Consider the following 25,188-nt stretch of genomic DNA (forward strand, 5'->3'; position numbering starts at 1 on the left):
ATGTAATGGAAGTGGTGCTTATTAATTTTGCAGGCTCGAGTGTTCTGATTTTGTGAGTGAAAGGGCTGAGTTAAAAAGGGGGCAGTGTCCTCCTGCCTCTAGAACACTATCTATAAAAGCCAGGGACCTGGAAATTATATTTGGTGACTAAGAAGGCAACAGACTAGCAATTATTTGAGTAATTAGGTGTAATTCCTCCCTGTAGGCCTTGTACCCTCCTGTGCTTCTTTCATAGAAGCTCAAGAATTAGACAGGCAGAGATACTGAAAAGCAAATTCGCCTCAAGATATAGCAAAGGGCTTGCAGGAGCTAAGCTACATTGATATGTCACTTGGCCTCCAGCAGGCTTGGTAAACACAAACCCCAAGCCATAAGTAAATAGTGGCCCCACTTCACAAACACAAACCAATTAAAATGACAAAGGCGGACACACTTTGGGGAGGGGTTAGTGTGAAAAAAAAAAAAAAAGGAAGAGAAGAGAAGGAGGAAGGCTCCATCCATTATGATCCCTGGGAAAGCCGAATCTACAAACTTCAGTTGTAGTAAAGCAGCTGTTGCATGGACCTATATTGCAGACAAAAACAACTCTGCTACACGCTGCTTTCAACATAACTTTTGCAGCTATTTTGATACAGTTCAACATGCTGCAATACAAGCAAACTACATCATAATACTGATATATAAGCGAGGATACTTTATAGTGTAAAAGGTAATAAACAGGCTGCATGACTGTGTTCAAATGTAGTGTTTAAGCTCCTAATTGAAGAATAAGTGTATTGAATAAGAAGTGTATGGTTCCACTTCTAGTTTTGGTAAAAAAAAAATAGAAATACCGACCAAAATACCATGTGTGAACCCAGTCTAAAAGTGCAACATTTCATTAGTTTGTCTTTTTTTCAGTGTTTTTTTTTTTGTTATTTTTAACTAATACTTTGCAACTGCATTGTGTTTGCAATGTTGTAGTTGTGCATAATGTAGACGCTTTATCTGCAGTTCCATGTAAAACAAATTATATTGAGGAGCTCTGCTAAATGTGAGACAGTGTTTGCTAAATGACAAACTCCACTCAGCTACATATAACAAAAAAAAAAAAAAAGAGAAGTGCTCGCCACTCATTCAGTGGTATAAGGCTATGTTCACATGGGCTTAAAATGTGTGGAATGTCCGCCGGAAAATACCGGTGGACATTCTGCACATAAAAATAAAAAAAAACGGCAGGCGCTAGGACCTCTCAGAAATGTGCCTTCTTATAGACAACTGCATTACCTTGCGGACACTATTTTTTCTGCGGATGCTGGAATCAGAATTTCCGCTGCAAAAAAATCTGTCAGGGAAATTCTATGGGATTCTACTGTAGCGGGATGTCTGTGCATAATATTCTGGGCAGACATTCCGCACAAGCTCCGCCCGTGTGATCCCGGCCTAAGAGAACTAATGTGTTTGTTCTCAAGTACACAGATATGTAAATTTCCTTTGTTCATACCTGAGTGCTGGTCTGCCTAAAGGGATTTTTCAAGGATTAGAAAAACATGGCCACTCTCTTCCAAAAACAGCCCCGCACCAGTCCTCAGTGGAACTAAGCTGCAATACCACTTAAAAACTCAGGACAAGAGTGGCACTATTTTTTAGAAGAAAGTAGCTGTGCTTTTCTAATCCTAGACAACCCCTTTAAGAACAGGGACATGGCTGTGGGTTCATAGTAGTGGAATTAGAAAGACATTGCAGAGCCCAAAAGTGTTTAAAGACAGGCAACCGGAATAATACATGGAATGGCAAGACTACTGTACCCAAATATGATCAAAATTAGGGTAATTTAATTTTCTAAAAAGACATCAGGGGGTAGTACAGTGATCTCCCCAATTACCTATTTATACTGTATTTATAAAGTTCTGTAACCAGATAAATACTTTTTGATGAAGTGGTGAGCCTGGGCTGCACGCTTGAAAATAATTTTTCCGACTTTTTTTTTACATTCAGTCATTGCAATTTTTAGATTCTTTGACACCTAAAAACCCCTAAAGCAAGAGCTAAGACAGTTTGGAAACCTATGGCTTCCAGCGGGCTTACCAACTGGCACAAGAACTTGGCATGGATGGCCTATGGCCGTGCATGCCCGAGGACTGTCCAAAACCAGGTACTGCCCGAAGTGCCCATTCGCAGAGTAAACAACTATGCATCTCTTTTTGCAGTGCTCCTTCATTTTCCCTAAATGCCCTGGAATGTAAATTACAGAGAATGGGGGGCATTTATCATTGTCCTTAGAGCTGTTTTTTGTGTGTAGATTTGTTTCAACACTGCACCTCAGGCTATTTTTTGTCACTTTTTGATTTACACTTTTTTTTAAAAAGAGTATTCTGACCAGCTGTTAAGGTTAGCCTTGTGTAGTGGTAATGAACTTATCAGCAAATTTTTTAAAAAGTCGCTGCAAAGGTTACCAAATTCACCTAAAGCTCGCAAAACTACACCAGCTCAGACTTAGCTTAGCTTTTTGGTGTATGGGAAGAGTGAAATTTCAGAAAATGTGTTCCTCCGCAAAGTGTATCAAATGCCCTGTGACCATGTAATAAATTTAGTGCAGTAACAGAAAAAAATGCACAAAAAAGAACTAAAAAATGAATCACATCACAAATATGAAATGCCCCCCCCCCCCCTCTGTTCTCAAATATGAACAAAAAAAAAAAAAAAAACTTTGCAACCAAAGTGAACATGCCCCTAAGTGAAAATATCTAAGTTGAGCCCAAAGTGTCAATATTTTGTGCGGCCACCAATATTTTCCAGCACTGCCTTTAGCCTCTTGGGCATGGAGTTTACCAGAGCTTCACAGGTTGTCACTGAAGTCCTCTGTCAATCCTCCATGAGAACATCACAGAGCTAGTGGATGCTAAAAACCTTGCGCTCTCTTACCTTCAGTTTGAGGATGCTGCATAAATACTCAATAGGGTTTAGGTCTTTAGACATTCTTGGTCAGTCCATCACCTTTACCCCCAGCTTCTTTAACAACGGCAGTGGTAATAGTGGAGGTGTGTGTGGGGTTGTTAGGTTGGAATACTGCTCTGGTCTGCTCTACTTCAATATGTCACAATACATGATGGCATTCATGGTTCCCTCAATGAATTGTAGCTCCCCAGTGCCAGCAGCACTCATGCAGGCCCAGACCATGACACTCCCACCTCAATGCTTGATTGAAGGCAAGACACATGTGCACTAAACTTCTTAGGTCGACCATGGCGGGGCTTGTTTTGGTTGCTGTTGGTGTATGGTCTTGCCCACCATGCTGCAGCTCAATTTCAGGGTCTTTGTAATTGTCTTATAGCCTAGGCCATCTTTATGTAGAGTGACTTTTTTTTCTTCAAATCCTTAGCTGCTCCCCAGTTACACCTGAGACCTGAGCCACATGAGTCACATGACACCGAGGAAGGAAAATGGCTGATTGGGCCCAATTTGGACATTTCCAATAATCCATGACATACCAGTATGTTATGAGTAGGATGTCTGTCATCTAACTTTCAATGCCATGACAAATAGTGATCACAACATTTAAATATCAAGTGCAGGTAATCCCCGGTGTCTAGGGGACTCATCAGCACCTCTTCAATGTAATCACGGGATGCCGATGGGTTGATAGAAGTCCATGGCCTTACCTCTGTTTCCCCGGCTACCATGGATCAGTGATTGCTGAAGGCCTTAGGCAGACCTTAGCAATCGAGTACTGATTACATAGCATTACATTGATCTATGTAAGCCATCTACTGATGGCTTATGATAGGCCCCTATGGGGACCAAAAAATATGTAGAAAAAAGAAGAAAAAAATCTCACCCCCAATAAAAATGTTAATCACCTACCTTTTCTCATTTTCCAAATAAAACTGTTCTAGTATTGATGCATATGTAATTGTCCAAACTATTAAATTATTACATTTCTGTTCTTGCAAGGTCAACAGCAAAAACGCAAACAATTTTAATGCCAAAAAATGCTGATTTTTGGTCACATTGCATCCAAGAAAAAATGAAATAAAAAGTAATCAAAAGCCAGAACTGCACAACTACAGCTCATGGCGCATGAAATAAACCCTAACACAGCTCCATAGGTGAAAAAGTAAAATAGTTATAGAGGCCAAAACAATAGGGGACAATGAACAAAGTTTTTTGTTTCTTTTCAAGTTTTTCAATTTTTTTTAACCATAAATTGTAACAAACACTATCCAAGTTTGGTCACATTGGAATCAAACTGGTATTGTGAACTTGAAATAAATGTATTGTGCCACAATTCTGTGCAATTGTATATTTTTTCCAATTTTGCCTTAAGTATTTTTTTTATGGCTTTATAATACATTATATAATAAAATAAAGTACCCCAATGAAAAGTACACCCAGAGAAGGGGGCGGCTGTTGAACCAATAAAAAAAAAAAAAAAGGAGGAAGCTGGCAGCAGTAGCCCCCCCCCAGGGACCCGCGCCCTCGGACACTGCCCGAGTGCCCGACGTGTCACTCCACCCCTGGTGCTGCATAAATAAGCCCATTCAGATATACAAAATATTTTTGGGGAATTATAAATTAAGCACACATTTAATTTGGCCCTTTACATATAAAAGTCAGAATGGAGAACTTCTGAAAGATGTAAATAGTTTTTTTAAGTGAAGAACAGGAGCACATTTAGAGTTCTATACAGTACACATTGGCAATCTAGCAATCATCAAAACTGTCTTGGTTTTGCAGATAACAATCACAGATCAGCTTTCATTTTACCACAACTCCTTAAACGGGCACTGTCAGATACACAAACTTTTTATATGCTGTACATCTTGGAAAAATATTAACCTTTCTTACATACTTCATAAGAAAGTTTTACTTCCTTTTCTAGAAATCATGGCTTATAAAATAATGGCTTTGTCCAAGCTGAAGCACAGGCATGGACAAAGTCCAGTAAGTGAGGGTGGGCTAGCACTCCTCTTTGCTCTCTCCTGTCTGATAGGACTCCTCTGTGCCTTCTACTGTCTGATATCACTCCTCTGTTCTCTCTCCTGACTGATAGTACTACTCTGTGCTATCTCCCATCTGATAGTACTCTTCTATGCTCTCTCCTGTCTGATAGTACTCATCTGTGCTCTCTCATGTATGATAGAACTCCTCTGTGCTCTCCTGTCTGATAGTACTCCTCTGTGCTCTCTCCTGTCTGATAGCACTCCTCTGTGCTCTCTCCTGTCTGATAGTTCTCCTCTGTGCTCTCTCCTGTCTGATAGGATCCTCTGTGCCCTCTTCTCTCTGATAGTATTCCTCTCTTCTCTTTCCTGTCTGATAGCACTCCTCTGTGCTCTGTCAAGTCTGATAGGACTCCTCTGTGCTCTCTCGTGTCTGATAGTACTCCTCTGTGTTCTCTCCTGTCTGATTGGACTCCTCTGTGCTCTACCTTTTCTAATAATGCTTCTCTGTGCTCTCTCCTGTCTGATGGGATCCTCTGTGTTCTCTCCTATCTGATAGCACTCCTCTGTGCTCTCTCCTGCTTGATAGTAGTCATCTGTGCTCACTCCTGTCTGATAGGATCCTCCGTGCTCTCTCCTGTCTGACAGTACTCCTCTGTGTTTTCCGCTGTCTGATAATAATTATCTCTGCTCTCTCCTGTCAGATTGGACTCTGCTGTGCTCTCTCCTGTATGATAGGACTCTCCTGTTCTCTCTCTTTTCATATAGGATCCCCTGTGCTCTCTCCTGTCTTATAGTACTCCCCTGTGCTCTCTCCTGTCTTATAGCACTCCTCTGTGCTCTCTCCTGTCTGGTGGTACTTCTCAGTGCTCTCTTCTGTCTAATTGGATTATTCTGTGCTCTCTCCTGTCTGACTGGACTCCTCTGTGATCTCCTTTCGGATAGGATCCTGTGTGCTTTCTCCTATCTGAAAGCTTTCCACTCTGCTCTCTCCTGCCTGATAGTACACATCTGTGCTTTCTCCTGTCTGATAGCACTCCTCTATGCTCTCTCCTGTCTGATAGCACTCCTTTGTGCTCTATCCTGTCTGGTAGTACTTCTCTGTGCTCTCTTCTTTCTAATAGGATTCTTCTGTGCTCTCTTCTGTCTGATAGGATTCCTCTGTGCTCTCCTGTCGGATAGGATCCTGTGTTCTCTCTCTTGTCTGATAACACTCCTCTGTGCTCTCTCCTGTCTGATAGCACTCCTCTGTGCTCTTTGCTGTCTTATAGGACTCCTCTGTGCTCTCTCCTGTCTGATAGCACTCCTCTGTGCTGTCTCCTGTAAAATATTACTAATCTGTGCGCTCTCCTGTTATATAGTACACTTCTGTGCGCTCTCCTGTCTGATAGGACTTCTCTGTGCTCTCTCCTGTCGGATAGGATCCTGTGTGCTCTCTCTCCTGTCTGATAGCACTCCTCTGTTCTCTCCCCTGTCTGATAGCACTCCTTTGTGCTCTTTGCTGTCTCATAGGACACCTCTGTGCTCTCTCCTGTCTGATAGCACTCCTCTATGCTGTCTCCTGTGTGATAGTACTAATCTGTGCTCTCTCCTGTTATATAGTACTCTTCTGTGCTCTCTCCTGTCTGATAGTAAACCTCTGTGCTCACCCTTTTCTGAAAATACTTCTCTGTGCTCTCTCTTTTCTGATAGTACACATATGTCCGGTTTCCTGTCTGATAGCTCTCCTCTGTGCCGTCTCCTGTCTGATAGTACTCCCCTGTGCACTCCCTTTTCTGATAATACTTCTGTGTGCTCTCTCCTGTCTGATGCGTTCCTCTGTGCTCTCTCCTATATGATAGCCCTCCTCTGTGCTCTTTCCTGTCTGATAGTACTCGTGTGTGCTCTCTCCTGTCTGATAGGACTCCTCTGTGCTCACTCCTATCTGATAGCCCTCCTCTGGGCTCTTTCCTGTCTGATAGTACTCCTCTGTGCTCTCCCTTTTCTGACAATACTTCTCTGTGCTCTACCCTGTCTGATAGGATCCTCTGTGCTCTCTCCTGTCTGATGCGTTCCTCTGTGCTCTCTCCTGTCTGATAGCCCTCCTCTGGGCTCTTTCCTGTCTGATAGTACTCCCCTGTGCTTTCTCCTGTCTGATAGTACTCCTCTGTGCTCTCCCTTTTCTGACAATACTTCTCTGTGCTCTACCCTGTCTGATAGGATCCTCTATACTCTCTCCTGTTTGATAGCACTCCTCTGTGCTCTCTTTTATCTGACAGTACTCCTTTGTAATCTCCACTGTCTGATAATAATTATTTCTGCTCTCTCCTGTCAGATTGTGCTGTGCTCTCTCCTCTATGATAGGACTCCCCTGAGCTCTGTCCTTTCAAATAGGATCCTCTGTGCTTTCTGCTGTCTGATAGTACTCCTCTGTGGTCTTTCCTATCTGGTAGTACTTCTCTGTGTTCCCCTCTGTCTAACAGGACTCCTCTGTGCTCTCTCTATGATAGGACTCCTCTGTGCTCTCTCCGGTCAAATAGGATCCTCTGTGCTCTCTCCTGTCTGATAGCATTCCTCTGTTCTCTTCCCTGTCTGATTGCACTCCTCTGTGCTCTTTCCTTTCTGATAGGACTCATCTGTGCTCTATCCTGTTTGATAGCACTCCTCTGTTCTGTCTGATAGTACTCCTCAGTGCTCTCTCCTGTCTAATACTACCCCTCTGTGCTATCTCCTTTTTGATAGTACTCCTCTGTGCTCCCTCCTGTCTGATAGGACTCCTCTGTGCTCTCTCCTGTCTGATAGTACTCCTCTGTGCTCTCTCCTGTGTGATAGTACTCCTCTGTGCTCTCTCCTTTCTGATAGTACTTCTCTGTGCTCTCTCCTGTCTGATAGGACTCCTCTGTGCTCTCTCCTGTCTGATAATAATTATTTGTGCTATCTTCTGACTGATAGGACTCCTCTGTGCTCTCTTCTGTCTGGAAGTGCTCCTCTGTGCTCTCTCCTGTCTGATAGGATCCTCTGTGATATCTCCTCTCTGGTAGCACTCCTATGTGCTCTCTCCTGTTTGATAGTCCTCATCTGTGCTTTCTCCTGTCTGATAGTACTCCTCCGTGCTCTCTCCTGTCTGATAGTACTCCTCTGTGCTCTCCCCTGTCTGATAATACTTCCATGTGCTCTCTCATGTCTGATAGGACTGTTCTGTGCTCTTTTCTGTCTGAAAGGTTCCTCTGCGCTCTCTCCTGTCTGATAGTACTCCTCTGTGCTCTCTCCTGTCTGATAATACTCCTCTGTACTTTCCCTTTTCTGACAATACTTCTCTATGTTCTACCCTGTCTGATAGCACTACTCTGTTCTCTCTCTTGTCTGAAAGTACTCCTCTGTGATTTCCGCTGTCTGAAAATAATTATATCTGCCCTCTCCTGTCAGATTGGACTCTACTGTGCTCTCTCCTGTATCATAGGACTCCTCTATGCTCTCTCCTGTCAAATAGGATCCTCTGTGCTCTCTCCTGTCTTATAGTAATCCACTGTGGTCTATCCTGTCTGGAAGTACTTCTCTGTGCTTCCCCCTGTCTAATAAAACTCCTCTGTGCTCCCTCCTGTCTGATAGGACTCATTTGTGCTCTACTGTCGGACAGGATCCTTTGTGCTCTCTCATGTCTGATAGGACTCTTCTGTGCTCATTCCTGTCTGATAAGTTCCTCTGTGCTCTCTCCTGTCTGATAGTACTCCTCTGTGCCCTCTCCTGTCTGATAGTACTCCTCTGTGCTCTCTCCTGTCTGATAGCACTCCTCTATGCTGTCTCCTGTGTGATAGTACTAATCTGTGCTCTCTCCTGTTATATAGTACTCTTCTGTGCTCTCTCCTGTCTGATAGTAAACCTCTGTGCTCACCCTTTTCTGAAAATACTTCTCTGTGCTCTCTCTTTTCTGATAGTACACATATGTCCGGTTTCCTGTCTGATAGCTCTCCTCTGTGCCGTCTCCTGTCTGATAGTACTCCCCTGTGCACTCCCTTTTCTGATAATACTTCTGTGTGCTCTCTCCTGTCTGATGCGTTCCTCTGTGCTCTCTCCTATATGATAGCCCTCCTCTGTGCTCTTTCCTGTCTGATAGTACTCGTGTGTGCTCTCTCCTGTCTGATAGGACTCCTCTGTGCTCACTCCTATCTGATAGCCCTCCTCTGGGCTCTTTCCTGTCTGATAGTACTCCTCTGTGCTCTCCCTTTTCTGACAATACTTCTCTGTGCTCTACCCTGTCTGATAGGATCCTCTGTGCTCTCTCCTGTCTGATGCGTTCCTCTGTGCTCTCTCCTATCTGATAGCCCTCCTCTGGGCTCTTTCCTGTCTGATAGTACTCCCCTGTGCTTTCTCCTGTCTGATAGTACTCCTCTGTGCTCTCCCTTTTCTGACAATACTTCTCTGTGCTCTACCCTGTCTGATAGGATCCTCTATACTCTCTCCTGTTTGATAGCACTCCTCTGTGCTCTCTTTTATCTGACAGTACTCCTTTGTAATCTCCACTGTCTGATAATAATTATTTCTGCTCTCTCCTGTCAGATTGTGCTGTGCTCTCTCCTCTATGATAGGACTCCCCTGAGCTCTGTCCTTTCAAATAGGATCCTCTGTGCTTTCTGCTGTCTGATAGTACTCCTCTGTGGTCTTTCCTATCTGATAGTACTTCTCTGTGTTCCCCTCTGTCTAATAGGACTCCTCTGTGCTCTCTCCTCTATGATAGGACTCCTCTGTGCTCTCTCCGGTCAAATAGGATCCTCTGTGCTCTCTCCTGTCTGATAGCATTCCTCTGTTCTCTTCCCTGTCTGATAGCACTCCTCTGTGCTCTTTCCTTTCTGATAGGACTCATCTGTGCTCTATCCTGTTTGATAGCACTCCTCTGTTCTGTCTGATAGTACTCCTCAGTGCTCTCTCCTGTCTAATACTACCCCTCTGTGCTATCTCCTTTTTGATAGTACTCCTCTGTGCTCCCTCCTGTCTGATAGGACTCCTCTGTGCTCTCTCCTGTCTGATAGTACTCCTCTGTGCTCTCTCCTGTGTGATAGTACTCCTCTGTGCTCTCTCCTTTCTGATAGTACTGCTCTGTGCTCTCTCCTGTCTGATAGGACTCCTCTGTGCTCTCTCCTGTCTGATAATAATTATTTGTGCTATCTTCTGACTGATAGGACTCCTCTGTGCTCTCTTCTGTCTGGAAGTGCTCCTCTGTGCTCTCTCCTGTCTGATAGGATCCTCTGTGATATCTCCTATCTGGTAGCACTCCTATGTGCTCTCTCCTGTTTGATAGTCCTCATCTGTGCTTTCTCCTGTCTGATAGTACTCCTCCGTGCTCTCTCCTGTCTGATAGTACTCCTCTGTGCTCTCCCCTGTCTGATAATACTTCCATGTGCTCTCTCATGTCTGATAGGACTGTTCTGTGCTCTTTTCTGTCTGAAAGGTTCCTCTGCGCTCTCTCCTGTCTGATAGTACTCCTCTGTGCTCTCTCCTGTCTGATAATACTCCTCTGTACTCTCCCTTTTCTGACAATACTTCTCTATGTTCTACCCTGTCTGATAGCACTACTCTGTTCTCTCTCTTGTCTGAAAGTACTCCTCTGTGATTTCCGCTGTCTGAAAATAATTATATCTGCCCTCTCCTGTCAGATTGGACTCTACTGTGCTCTCTCCTGTATCATAGGACTCCTCTATGCTCTCTCCTGTCAAATAGGATCCTCTGTGCTCTCTCCTGTCTTATAGTAATCCACTGTGGTCTATCCTGTCTGGAAGTACTTCTCTGTGCTTCCCCCTGTCTAATAAAACTCCTCTGTGCTCCCTCCTGTCTGATAGGACTCATTTGTGCTCTACTGTCGGACAGGATCCTTTGTGCTCTCTCATGTCTGATAGGACTCTTCTGTGCTCATTCCTGTCTGATAAGTTCCTCTGTGCTCTCTCCTGTCTGATAGTACTCCTCTGTGCCCTCTCCTGTCTGATAGTACTCCTCCGTGCTCTCTCCTGTCTGATAGTACTCCTCTGTGCTCTCCCCTGTCTGATAATACTTCTCTGTGCTCTCCCCTGTCTGATAGGATCCTCTGTGCTCTATCCTGTCTGATAGCACTCATCTGTGCTCTCCCCTGTCTTATAGCAGTCCTCTATGCTCTTTCCTGTCTGATCGGACTTCTCTGTGCTCTCTCCTGTCTGATAGCACTCCTATGTGTTCTCTCCTGTCTGACAGTACCCCTCTGTACTCTCTTCTGTCTGATAGTACTCCTCTGTGCTCTCTCCTGTCTTATAGCACTCTTTTGTGCTCTCTCCTGTCTGATGGCACTTCTCTGTGCACTTCTCTGTGCTCTCTCCTGTCTGATAGTACTCCTCTGTGCTCTCTCCTGTCTTATAGCACTCTTCTGTGCTCTCTCCTGTCTGATGGCACTTCTCTGTGCACTTCTCTGTGCTCTCTCCTGTCTGATAGTACTCCTCTGTGCTCTCTCCTGTCTTATAGCACTCTTCTGTGCTCTCTCCTGTCTGATGGCACTTTTCTGTGCACTTCTCTGTGCTCTTTCCTGTCTGATAGGAATCATCCGTGCTCTCCTGTCTGATAGTACTCCTCTGTGCTCTCCCCTATCTGATAAAACTTCCCCGTGGTCTCTTCTGTCTGAAAGGATTTCTCTGTGCTCTCTCCTGTCAGATTGGATTCCTCTGTGCTCTCTCCTGTCTGACAGTACTCCTCTGTGCTCTCTCCTGACTGATAGTACTCCTTTGTGCTTTCCCTTTTCTTAAAATACCTCTCTGTGCCCTCTCCTGTCTGAAAAGATACTCTGTGCTCTCTTCTATCTGATGGCACTCCTCTGTGCTCTCTCCTGTCTGATAGTCCTCATCTGTGCTCTCTCCTGTCTTATAGGATCCTCTGTGCTCTCTCCTGTCTGATAGGATTCCTCTGTGCTCATTCCTGTCTGATAAGATCCTCTGTGCTCTCTCTTGTCTGATAGTACTCTTCTATGCTCTCCCTTGTCTGGTAGGACTCTTCATTGCTCTGTCCTGTCTGGTTAGTATCTGTCACGATTCGGCTGGCTGGAGGTGGATCCTCTGTGCCAGAGAGGGATTGGTGTGGACCGTGTCGGTGGACCGGTTCTAAGTTGCTACTGGTATTCACCAGAGCCCGCCGCAAAGCGAGATGGTCTTGCAGCGGTGGTAGCAACCAGGTCGTATCCACCGGCAACGGCTCAACCTCTCTGACTGCTGAGATAAGCGCGGTACAAGGGAGTAGACAAGAGCAGGGTCGGACGTAGCAGAAGGTCAGGGCAGGCAGCAAGGATCGTAGTCAGGGGCAACGGCAAGGAGGTCTGGAACACAGGCTAGGAATACACAAGGAATGCTTTCACTGGCACAATGGCAACAAGATCCGGCGAGGGAGTGCAGGGGAAGTGAGGTATAAGTAGGGAGTGCACAGGTGATAACACTGATTAGGCCTGCTGCGCCAATCAGTGGCGCAGTGGCCCTTTAAATCGCAGAGACCTGGCGCGCGCGCGCCCTAAGGAGCGGGGCCGCGCGCGCCGGGACAACACAGACGGAGAACGGGTCAGGTACGGGAGCCGGGATGCGCATCGCGAGCGGGCGCGTCCCGCGTCGCGAATCGCATCCCGGCTGGGAGTAATATCGCAGCGCACCCAGTCAGCAGGTCTGACCGGGGCGCTGCGAATGAGAGGAGGCTGCGAGCGCTCCGGGGAGGAGCGGGGACCCGGAGCGCTCGGCGTAACAGCATCCTGTGTGCTCTCTCCAATCTGATAGCACTCTTCTTTGGTCTCTCCTGTCTGATAGGACTCCTCTGTGCTCACTTCTGTCTGATGGGATCCTCTGTGCTCTCTCCGGTCTGATAGTACTCTTCCGTGTTCTCTCATGTCCGATAGGACTCTTCTGTGCTCTTTTCTGTCTGATAGGTTCCTCTGTGCTCTCTCTTGTCTGATAGTACTCCTCTGTGCTCTCTCTTGTCTGATAGTACTCCTCTGTGCTCTCCCTTTTCTGACAATACTTCTCTGTGTTCAACCTTGTCTGATAGAATCCTCTGTGCTCTCTCCTGTCTGCTAGCGCTCCTCTGTGCTCTGTTTTATCTGACAGTTCTCCTCTGTGATCTCTGCTGTCTGATAATAATTATCTCTGCCCTCTCCTGTCAGATTGCATCCTGCTGTGCTCTCTCCTGTATGATAGAACTCCTCTGTGCTCTCTCCTTTCAAATAGGATCCTCTGTGCTCTCTCCTGTCTTATAGTACTCCTCTGTGGTCTCTCCTTTCTGGTAGTACTTCTCTGTGCTCCCCCTGTCTACTAGGACTCCTCTGTGCTCTCTCCTGTCTGATAGGAGTCCTTTGTGCTCTACTGTCGCATAGGATCCTTTGTGCTCTCTCCTGTCTGATAGCACTCCTCTATGCTCTCCCCTGTCTTATAGCACTCCTGTGTGCTCTTTCTTGTCTTATAATACTCCTCTGTGCTCTTTTCTGTCCAATAGTACCCCTCTGTGCTCTCTCCTATCTGATATTACTCCTCTGTGCTCTCTCCTGTCTGATAGTACTCCTCTGTTCTCTCCCGTCTGATAATAAATCTCTGTGCTCTCTCCTGTCTGATTGGACTCCTCTCTGCTCTCTCCTGTCTGACAGTACTCCTCTGTGCTCTCTCTCCTGTCTGATAGTACACCTCTGTGCTCTCTCCTGTCTGATAGGATCCTCTGTGCTCTCTCCTATCTGATAGCACTCTGTGCTCTCTCCTGTGTGATATTCCTCATCTGTGCTCTATCCTGTCTGATAGAATCCTCTGTGCTCTCTCCTGTCTGATAGTATTCTTCTGTGCTCTCTGCTGTCTAATTGCACTTCTCTGCACTCTCTCCTGTCTGATTGTACTCCTCTGTGCTCTCCCCTGTCTGATAATAATTCTCTGTGCTCTCTTCTGTCTAATAGAACTCCTCTGTGCTTTCACCTGTCTGATAATAATTATCTGTCCTGTCTGATTGGACTCCTCTGTTTTCTCTCCTGTCTGACAGTACTCCTCTGTGCTCTCTCCTGTCTGATAGTACTCCTCTGTGCTCTCCTTTTTCTGATAATACCTCTTTGTGCTATCTCCTGTCTGTAAGGATCCTCTGTGATCTCTCCTATCTGATATCACTCCTCTGAGCTCTTTCCTGTTTGATGGGACTCCTCTGTGCTCATTCCTGTCTGATAGGTTAGTCTGTGCTCTATACTGTCTAATAGTACTCCTCTGTTCTCTCTCCTGTCTGATATTACTCCTCTGTGCTTTCTCCTGTCTGATAATACTCATCTTTGCTCTCCGTTTTCTGATAATACCTCTCTGTGCTCTTCCCTGTCTGATAGCATCATCTGTGCTCTCTCCTGTTTGATAGTGTTGAGCGGCATAGGCCATATTCGAATTCGCGAATATTCGCGAATATATGGATGAATATTCGTCATATATTCGCGAATATTCGCGGTTTATTTTCGCATATGCAAATATTCGCGTATGCGAAAATTAACATATGCGAAAATTAGCATATACAGAAACCTGCACAAGCAAAAATTTGCATATGCGAAAATTAGCATATGCTTATTTTCGCATATGCGAAAATTCGCACACCAGTCTCACACAGTAGTATTAGAGTCTTCTTTACACCACACAAGCTGGAAGCAGAGAGGGATGATCACTGTTATGTGTACTGTGGTGAAAAAACAAACAAACCAAAAAAAAAACGAATATTCTTAATTACGAATATATAGTGCTATATTCGCGAATATTCGCGAATTCGCGAATATGCGATATTCGCGAATAAAATTTGTATTGCGAATATTCGCGAGCAACACTACTGTCTGATAGCACTCCTCTCTGTTCTCTCCTGTCTGACAGTACTCCTCTGTGTTCTGCCCATCTGATAATAATTATCTCTGCTCTCTTGTCGGATTGGAACCTGTTGTGCTCTCTGATGTTGGTTAGGACTCCTCTGTGCTCTCTCCTGTTAAATAGGATCCTCTGTTCTCTCGTTTGTCTTATAGTACTCCTCTGTGCTCTCTCCTGTCTGATAGTTCTCCTCTGTGCTCTCTCCTGTCTGATAGTACTTCTCTGTGCTATCCCCTGTCTGATAATAATTCTCGGTGCTATCTCCTGTCTGATTGAACCCTTCTGTGCTTTCACCTGTCTGATAATAATTATCTGTGCTATCTCCTGTCTGATAACACTTCTCTTCAATCTCTCCTGTCTGATAGGACTCCTCTGTGCTCTCTCCTGTCTGATAATAATTCTCTGTGCTCTCTACTGTCTGATAGGACTCCTCTGTGCTCTCTCCTGTCTGAAAGGATCATCGGTGCTCTCTCCTATCTGATAGGACTCCTCTCAGCTCTCTCCTGTCTGGTAGTACCCCTCTGTGCTCTCCCTTGTCTGATAGGACTTTTTTGTGCTCTCCCCTGTCTGATTATAATTATCTGTGCTAACTCCTTTCGGTTGGACTCTTCTCTGCTCTCTCCTATCTGGTAGTGCTCCTCTGTGCTCTCTCCTGTCCGATAGGATCCTCTGTGCTATCTCCTATCTGGTATCACTCCTATGTGTTCTCTCCTGTCTGATAGTCCTCATCTGTGCTCTCTCCTGTCTGATAGGATCCTCTGTGCTCTCACCTGTCTGATAGCACTCTTCTGTGCTCTCTCCTGTCTGATGGCACTTCTCTGTGCTCTCTCCTGTCTGATAGGAATCCTCTGTGCTCTCTCCTGTCTGATAGTACTCCTTTGTGCTCTCCCCTGTCTGATAATACTTCCCTGTGGTCTCTTCTGTCTGATTGGATTTTTGTGTGCTCTCTTCTGTCAGATTGGATTCCTCTGTGCTCTCTCCTGTCTGACAGTATTCCTCTGTGCTCTCTCCTGATAGTACTCCTTTGTGCTCTCCCTTTTCTGAAAATACCTCTCTGTGCCCTCTCCTGTCTGAAAAGATACTCTGTGCTCTCTCCTATCTGATAGCACTCCTCTGTGCTCTCTCCTGTCTGATAGTCCTAATCTGTGCTCTCTCCTGTCTTATAGGATCCTCTGTGCTCTCTCCTGACTGATAAGACTCCACTGTGGTCTCTCCTGTCTGGCAGTGATCCTCTGTGCTCTCTCCTGTCTGATAGCACTCTTCTGTGCTCTCTCCTGTCTGATGGCACTTCTCTGTGCTCTCTCCTGTCTGATAGGAATCTTCTGTGCTCTCTCCTGTCTGATAGTACTCCTCTGTGCTCTCCCCTGTCTGATAATACTTCCCTGTGCTCTCTTCTCTCTGATAGGATTTCTCTGTGCTCTCTCCTATCAGATTGGATTCCTCTGAGCTTTCTCCTGTCTGACAGTATTCCTCTGTGCTCTCTCCTGACTGATAGTACTCCTTTGTGCTCTCCCTTTTCTGAAAATACCTCTCTGTGCCCTCTCCTGTCTGAAAAGATTCTCTGTGCTCTCTCCTATCTGATAGCACTCCTCTGTGCTCTCTCCTGTCTGATAGTCGTCATCTGTGCTCTCTCCTGCCATATAGGATCCTCTGTGCTCTCTCCTGTCTGATAGGACTCCTCTGTGCTCACTCCTGTCTGATAGGATCCTCTGTGCTCTCTCTTGTCTGATAGTACTCTTCAATGCTCTCCCTTGTCTGGTAGGACTCTTCATTGCTCTTTCCTGTCCGGTTAGTATCCTGTGTGCTCTCTCCAATCTGATAGCACTCTTCTTTGCTTTCACCTGTCTGATAGGACTCCTCTGTGCTCACTCCTGTCTGGTAGGACTCCTCTGTGCTCACTCCTGTCTGATAGTACTCCTCTGTGCTCTCTCCTGTCTTATAGTACTCCTCTGTGCTCTCCCTTTTCTGACAATACTTCTCTGTGTTCTACCCAGTCTGATAGGACTTCTCTGTGCACACTCCTGTCTGGTAAGACTTCTCTGAGCTCACTCCTGTCTGATAGGATCCTCTGTGCTCTCTCCTGTCTGATAGTACTCTTCTGTGCTCTCTCATGTCTGATAGGACTCTTCTGTGCTCTTTTCTGTCTGATAGGATTCTCTGTGCTCTCTCCTGTCTGATAGCACTCCTCTGTGCTCTCTTTTATCTGACAGTACTCCTCTGTGATCTCCGCTGTCTGATAATAATTATCTCTGCCCTCTCCTGTCAGATTGGACTCTGCTGTGCTCTCTCCTGTATGATAGAACTCCTCTATGCTCTCTCCTGTTAATTAGGATCCTCCTTGCTCTCTCCTGTCTTATAGTACTCCTCTGTGGTCTCTCCTATCTGGTAGTACTTCTCTGTGCTCCCCCTGTCTACTAGGACTCCTCTGTGCTCACTCCTGTCTGATGGGATCCTCTGTGCTCTCTCCGGTCTGATAGTACTCTTCTGTGCTCTCTCATGTCTGATAGGACTCTTCTGTGCTCTTTTCTGTCTGATAGGATTCTCTGTGTTCTCTCCTGTCTGATAGCACTCCTCTGTGCTCTCTTCTATCTGACAGTACTCCTCTGTGATCTCCGCTGTCTGATAATAATTATCTCTGCCCACTCCTGTCAGATTGGACTCTGCTGTGCTCTCTCCTGTATGATAGAACTCCTCTGTGCTCTCTCCTGTTAAATAGGATCCTCTTTGCTCTCTCCTGTCTTATAGTACTCCTCTGTGGTCTCTCCTATCTGGTAGTACTTCTCTGTGCTCCCCCTGTCTACTAGGACTCCTCTGTGCTCTCTTCTGTCTGATAGGACTCCTTTGTGCTCTACTGTCGCATAGGATCCTTTTTGCTCTCTCCTGTCTGATAGCAGTCCTCTATGCTCTCCCCTGTCTGATAGCACTCTTCTGTGCTCTTTTCTGTCTGATAGTACTCCTCTGTGTTCTTTTCTGTCTGGTAGTACTCCTCTGTGCTCTCTCCTGTCTGATAGTACCCCTCTGTGCTCTCTCCTATCTGATATTACTCCTCTGTGCTCTCTCCTGTGAGATAGTACTCCTCTGTGCTTTCTCCTGTCTGATAGAACTTCTCTGTGCTCTCTCCTGTCTGATAGGACTCCTCTGTGCTCTCTCCTGTCTGATAGTACTCATCTGTTCTCTCCCCTGTCTGATAATAAATCTCTGTGCTCTCTCCTATCTGATAGCACTCCTCTGTGCTCTCTCCTGTCTTATAGTCCTCATCTGTGCTCTATACTGTCTGATAGGATCCGTTTTGCTCTCTTCTGCCTGATAGTACTCTTATGTGCTCTCTGCTGTCTAATTGCACTTCCCTTTGCTCTCTCCTGTCTGAGAGAACTCATCTGCCCTCTCTCCTGTCTGATTGTAATCCTCTGTGCTCTCCCCTGTCTGATAATAATTCTCTGTGTTCTCTTCTGTCTAATAGGACTCCTCTGTGCTCTCTCCTGTCTGACAGTTCTCCTCTGTGCTCTCTCCTGTCTGATATTACTTCTCTGTGCTATCCCCTGTCTGATAATAATTCCTTGTGCTCTCTCCTGTCTGATAGGACCCCTCTGTGCTTTCACCTGTCTGATAATAACTATCTGTGCTATCTCCTGTCTGATAGCACTCTTCTGTGCTCTCTCCTGTTTGATAGCACTTCTCTGTAATCTTTCCTTTCTGATAGGACTCCTCTGGGCTTGCACCTGTCTGATAATAATTATCTGTGCTCTCTCCTGTCTGATAGGACCCTTCTGTGCTTGCACCTGTCTGATAATAATTATCTGTGCTGTCTCCTGTCTGATAACACTTCTCTGTAATCTCTCCTGTCTGATAGGACTCCTCTGTGCTCTCTTTTGTCTGATAGGACTCCTCTGTGCTCTCTCCTGTCTGAAAGGATCCTCTGAGCTCTCTCCTATCTGATAGGACTCCTCTCAACTCTCTCCTGTCTGGTAGTACCCCTCTGTGCTCTCCCTTGTCTGATAGGACTTTTCTGTGCTCTCCCCTGTCTGATAATAATCTGTGCTATCTTCTTTCGCATAGGACTCTTCTCTGCTCTCTCCTGTTTGATAGGACTCCTCTGTGCCCTCTCCTATATGACCGGACTCCTCTGTCCTCTCCTGTCGGATAGGATCCTGTGTGCTCTCTCCTGTCTGATTGCACTCCTCTGTGCTCCCCCTTGTCTGATGCTACTCCTCTGTGCTCTCTCCTGTCTGATTGGTCTCCTCTGTGCTCTCTCCTGTCTGATAGTACTCCTCTTTGCTCTCGCCTGTCTGATTGGACTCCTCCGTGCTCTCTCCTGTCTGACAGTTCTCCTCTGTGCTCTCTCCTGTCTGATAGTTCTTCTCTGTGCTATTCCCTGTCTGATAATAATTCTTTGTGCTCTCTCCTGTCTGATAGGACTCCTCTGTGCTTTCACCTGTCTGATAACAACTATCTGTGCTATCTCCTGTCTGATAGCACTCTTCTGTGCTCTCTCCTGTTTGATAGCACTTCTCTGTAATCTTTCCTTTCTGATAGGACTCCTCTGGGCTCTCTCCTGTCTGATCGTACTCATCTTTGCTCTCCCCTGTCTGATAATAATTCTCTGTGCTCTCTTCTGTCTGATGGGACTCCTCTGTGCTCTCTCCTGTCTAATAGTGCTCCTCTGTGCTCTCTCCTGTCTGATTCTACTTCTCTGTGCTCTCCCCTGTCTGATAGGACTCCTATGTCCTCTCTCCTGTCTGATAGGACTCCACTGTGCTCTCTCCTGTCTCATAGCACTCCTCTCTGCTCTCTCCTGTCTGATAGAACTCATCTGTGCTCGCTCCTGTATTATAGTACTTCTCTAAGCTCTCTCCTGTCTGATAGCACTTATCTGTGCTCTCTCCTGAGTGATAGTACTCCTCCTTGCTCTTTCCTGTCTGATTGATTCCTCTGTGCTCTCTCCTGTCTGATTGTACTCTTCTGTGTTCTCTCCTGTCTGATAGCACTCCTCTGTGCTCTCTCCTGTCTAATATTACTTTTCTGTGCTCTCCCCTGCCTGATAGTACTCCTCTGTGCTTTCCTTTTTTTGATAACACTCCTATGTGCTCCCTCCTGTCTAACAACACTCCTCTGTGCTCTCTCCTGCCTGATAAGATCTTCTGTGCTCTCTCCTGTCTGATAGTGCTCCTCTGTGCTCTCTCGTGTCTGATAGGATCCTCTGTGCTTTCTATTGTCTAATAGCACTCCTCTGTGCTCTCTCTCGTGTCTGATAGTACTCATCTGTACTCTCCCCTGTCTTATAGGACTACTCTGTGCTCTCTCCTGTCTAATAGGGCTCATCTGTTCTCTCTCCTATCTGTTAGTACTCCTCTGTGCTCTCCCCTGTTTGATAGGACTTCCCTGTGCTCTCCCCGTCTGATAATAATTATTTGTGCTCTCTCCTGTTGGATAGGACTCCTCTGTGCTTTCTTCTGTTTGATAGGACTCCTCTGTGCTCTCATCTGTCTGATTGGACTCCTCTGTGCTCTCTCGTGTCTGATAGGATCCTCTGTGCTCTCTCCTGTCTAATAGTACTCCTCTGTGCTCTCTCCTGTTTGATAGTACTCCTCTGTGCTCTCTCCTGTCTCTTAGTACTCCTATGTGCTCTCCACTATCTGATAGAACTCCTCTGTGCTCTCTCCTATCTCATAGCACTACCCTGTGCTCTCTCCTGTCTGATAGTAACATAGTAGCATAGATCATGAGGTTGAAAAAAGACTAGAGTCCATCAAGTTCAGCCTATCTCACTACTGAGTCCCTACTGAGTTGATCCAGAGGAAGGCCAAAAAAACCTCATACTAGAGGTAAAAATTTCTTCCCGGCTCCAAATATGGCAGTCAGAATAAATCCCTGGATCAACGTTCTGTCCCCATAAATCTAGTATACATAACCAGCGATGTTATTACTCTCCAAAAATGCATCCAGACCCGTTTTGAACTCTTTTAAAGAGTTCACAATGATCACCTCCTCTGGGAGAGAATTCCACAGTCTCACTGCTCTTACAGTAAAGAACCCCCGTCTGTGCTGGTGTTGAAACCTTCTTTCCTCTAAACGTGGAGGATGCCCCCTTGTTATAGATACAGTCCTGGGTATGAATAGATCATTGGAGAGATCTCTGTATGCCCCCCTGACATATTTATACATAGTTATTAGGCCGCCCCTAAGCCTTCTTTTTTCTAAACTAAATAACCCTAATTCTGATAATCTTTCTGGGTACTGTAGTCCTCACATTCCCTATATTACCCTGGTTGCCCGTCTTTGAACCCTCTCCAGATCCACTATATCTTTCTTGTACACTGGTGCCCAGTACTATACACAGTATTCTATGTGTGGTCTGACTAGTGATTTGTACAGCATTACCTTACATTTATCAGTGTTGAACCTCATTTGCCACTTCCCAGCCCAAGCCTCGAACCTATCCAGATCCAGTTGTAACAGTGCATTGTCCTCTATTGTGTATACCGCTTTACAGAGTTTAGTATCATCTGCAAAGATTGTTACTTTACTATTCATGGTACATGATACAATGGGACTCTGCTGTATGATAGGGCTCCTCTGTGCTCTCTCCTCTCTAATAGGATCCTATGTTCTCCTTTCTGTCTAATAGTACTCCTCTGTGCTCTTTCTTGACTGATAGGAGTCCTCTGTACTCTCTCCTGTCTGATTGGACCCCCTGTGCTCTCTCCTGTCTGATTGGACTCCCTGTGCTCTTTCCCGTCTGATAGGACTCCTCTGTGCTCTTTCCTGTCTGATAAAATCCTCTGTGCTCTCTCCTGTCTGATAGTACTCCTCTGTGCTCTCTCCTGTCTGATTGTACCCCTCTGTACTCTCTCCTGTCTGATAATACTCCTTTGTGCTCTCTTCTGTCTGTTTTTACTTCTCTCTACTCTCTCCTGTTTGATAGTACTCCTATGTGCTCTCTCCTGTATGATGGGACTCCTCTGCGCTCTCTACTGTCTGATAGGACTCCCTTGTGCTCACTTCTCTCTGATGGTACTCCTTTGTGCTCTCTCCTGTATGATAGGACTCCTCTGTGCTCTCTCCTGTTTGATAATACTCCTCTGTACTCTCTCCTGTCTGCTTGCACTCCTCTGCACTCTCTACTGTCTTATCGCACTCCTCTGTGCTCTCTCATGTCTGATAGCACTCCTATGTGCTCTCTCCTGTCTAATAGGACTCCTTTGTGCTTTCTTTTGTTTGATAGGACTCCTCTGTGCTCTCCCCTGTCTGATAGGACTCCTCTGTGCTCTCTCCTGTCTGACAGTACTCCCCTGTTCTCTCCCCTGTCTGTTAATAATTATCTGTTCTCTCCTGTCTAATAGGATCCTATGTTCTCTCTTCTGTCTGATAGTACTCCTCTGTGCTCTCTCCTGTCTCATAGTGTAGCTCTGTGCTCTCTTCTGTTCGATAGGATCCTCTGTGTTCTCTCTTGTCTGATAGTACTCCTCTGTGTTCTCTCCTGTCTGACAGGACTCCTCTGTGCTCTCTCCTGTCTAATAGTACTCCTCTGTGCTCTTTCTTGACTGATAAAATCCTCTGTGCTCTCTCCTGTCTGATACGACTCCACTGTGCTCTCTCCTATCTGATAGCACTACTCTGTGCTCTCCCCTGTCTAATACTACTCTTCTGTGTTCTCTTCTGTCTGTTTGTAATCCTCTGTGCCCTCCCCTGTCTGATACGACTCCACTGTGCTCTCTCCTATCTGATAGCACTACTCTGTGCTCTCCCCTGTCTAATACTACTCTTCTGTGTTCTCTTCTGTCTGATTGAACTCCTCTGTGCTCTCTCCTGTCTGATATGACTCCTCTGTGCTCTTTCCTGTCTGATAAAATCCTCTGTGCTCTCTCCTGTCTGATAGTACTCCTCTGTGCTCTCTCCTTTCTGATAGTACTCCTCTGTTGTCTCTCTCCTGTCTGATTGCACTCCTCTGTGCCCTCTACTCTTTGATAACACTCCTCTGTACTCTCTCCTGTCTGATAATACTCCTTTTTACTCTCTCCTGTCTGTTATTACTTCTCTCTACTCTCTCCTGTTTGATAGTACTCCTATGTGCTCTCTCCTGTATGATAGGACTCCTCTGCACTCTCTGCTGTCTGATAGCACTCCTCTGTGCTCTATTCTGTCTTATAGCACTCCTCTGTGCTCTTACCTATCTGATAGGACTCCTCTGTGCTCTCTCCTGTTTGATAATACTCCTCTGTGCTCTCTCCTTTCTGATATTACTCCTCTGTACTCTCTCCTGTCTGCTGGCACTCCTCTGCACTCTCTACTGTCTTATAGCACTCCTCCGTGCTCACTCATGTCTGATAGCACTCCTCTGTGCTCTCTCCTGTCTGATAGGACTCCTTTGTGCTTTCTCCTGTCTGATAGGACTCCTCTGTGCTCTCCCCTGTCTGATAGTTGTGGTGTCCCGGTACCGTATTTCATACGTCACCTTGTGGTGAGGTCCCCAAAGAGTCCCTAGGAACAGTGGGGGTCCTCTACCTTAGCTAGCCCCTCGTCACCCCATAGTTAGTTAATATTTATGTAAATAAACATGTAAATATGTCTATTAAAGATTCTTGCCTTGCTTGCGTTGCAGGACCTGTGGGTCATGTGATCGGGTTGCAAAACTCTATGGTTTGTTGAAGGAACTTTGGTGGTTCTCATGACATGTGATCACCCACAATGCAATGTAACGGTGAGTGACAGCTGATTGGACCAATCCAAACCGGCCAGCCCCTGCCCATATAAGGGAGCTGCGCCATCTTGATCGCTCTTCTCTCTTTGCTCTTGGGTTTACTGACTCTGGATGAGGTAGGACCTCCGCAGCTTACAAGACAAATTACTAGGCCTAAGCCTTGCGGCCTAAGCCTGCGCTAGAGATGGATAGTTCATACAATTCCCTGCTACCTCAGCAAGATCTACGGACCTAATCAAACCCCTAAATCCGGCGGATCTATGCGAATACAATCCTCTAAAGCTAAAGCGAATGTTCCGGTCCTAAGCATCTGTCAATCACTGCTGTCCTGTTTCAATAGACTCTGTTATCTGGACTGTTACCGTTATTGCAAATACAGAAAATCTTCAGTAAAGATTCCGCAAGTTTTAAGTTCAGCACTGCTATGGACAATCTATTTATTTCACACTCACCTATCGCTCTTGGGAAGGGTGACGATAGGCCCAGCATCACTATAGAGTTTTTACCCACATCCTGGCGTCACGAGTGACAAGGGTTAACAGCGCCCTTTCAGTATCTAGAACAGCAACACCCCAACTAACCTACACCCCACAAGGCTTTTCACGCAGTTCCTCACCACAAAGCACTCCTCTGTGCTCTCTCCTTTCTGGTAGGACTCCTCTGTGCTCTCTCCTGTCTGATAGGACTCCTCTGTGCTCTCTCCTGTCTGCTTGGACTCCTTTGTACTCCCTCCTGTCTGATTGAACTCCTGTGTGCTCTTTCCTGTCTGTTAGTACTCCTCTGTACTCCTTCCTGTCTGATAGGATCCTCTGTGCGGTCTCCGGTCTGATAGTACTCCTCTGTGCTCTCTCCTGTACTGAACTGTGCCCTCTCCGCCTTTAATCTGCTTCAAATAATCTTTGCCGAAATTCTATTTAGGAAAATCTACTGCGGAAAACCTTCCAAGGTTCAAACTCACATCGGAAAACTTGCTTCAAGTTTGCTTCTAAATCCACCCATGTGAACATATCCTAGAAGTACATAGATGCACTCATAGGTGAACAACTTATTAAACAGACCTATAGTGCTCATAGGCAGTGGTATTATATGTGGAATTCCTGTGTTATAAATCTATTGGTAAAGTTTTGGGTCAGACAAAACTATTTTGGTCCATACTGAACTATTTGCTGAAATTCAATGAATCTGCTGAACTGAACTTTTGAAAAGTTTGCTCATCTCTACTTTTGACCATGCAAGATGTTGGAGGCAGGCTTTGGAAAACCCAGGCAGACAACAAGTAAACACCATTATTTAAACTACTGGCAAACATGTACAGCTCCCACAGTATCCTTGGCCACCATCCAGACACCGGTGACACCTTCATTACATACCCCATTTCCAGGAATTTTTCAAAAGGAAATTTTCTATTATGTCACCCAATACTAGCCCTACCATTGACAGGCAGCCTCAGTCACTTACCGTATCTTCTTTATTGACAAATCTAGATTCTGTTTGGGAACAAAACATGGTCAGATTCAAGTATGATGGCCTCATGGTTAGTGCTTCAATTCTGCCCTTGCTGTGGAGCGAAACATTGCCCTATCTGCGGATATCATCAGCTTGCACAAAAATGTGTTTTACAACAGCTGCACTAATTTTAAAAAAGTAAGTACCATAAAAGGAGGCAGATTTACCACACTGAATTTACACCAATATACACTTGAGAGATAGTGTACATGATAGATTAAATCTACACTAG

At 45.6% G+C, this 25,188-nt stretch overlaps 1 protein-coding gene across 1 annotated transcript in view; it reads right to left on the reverse strand.

Annotated features, from left to right (window-relative positions):
- The window catches only part of ST18 (ST18 C2H2C-type zinc finger transcription factor), a 445,260-nt gene that overhangs the window by 284,403 nt on the left and 135,669 nt on the right, over positions 1-25,188 (reverse strand). The gene's annotated exons all lie outside the window — the stretch shown is intronic.

This window comes from Hyla sarda, chromosome 5 (assembly GCF_029499605.1).
Source record: "Hyla sarda isolate aHylSar1 chromosome 5, aHylSar1.hap1, whole genome shotgun sequence".
NCBI classification, from domain to species: domain Eukaryota; kingdom Metazoa; phylum Chordata; class Amphibia; order Anura; family Hylidae; genus Hyla; species Hyla sarda.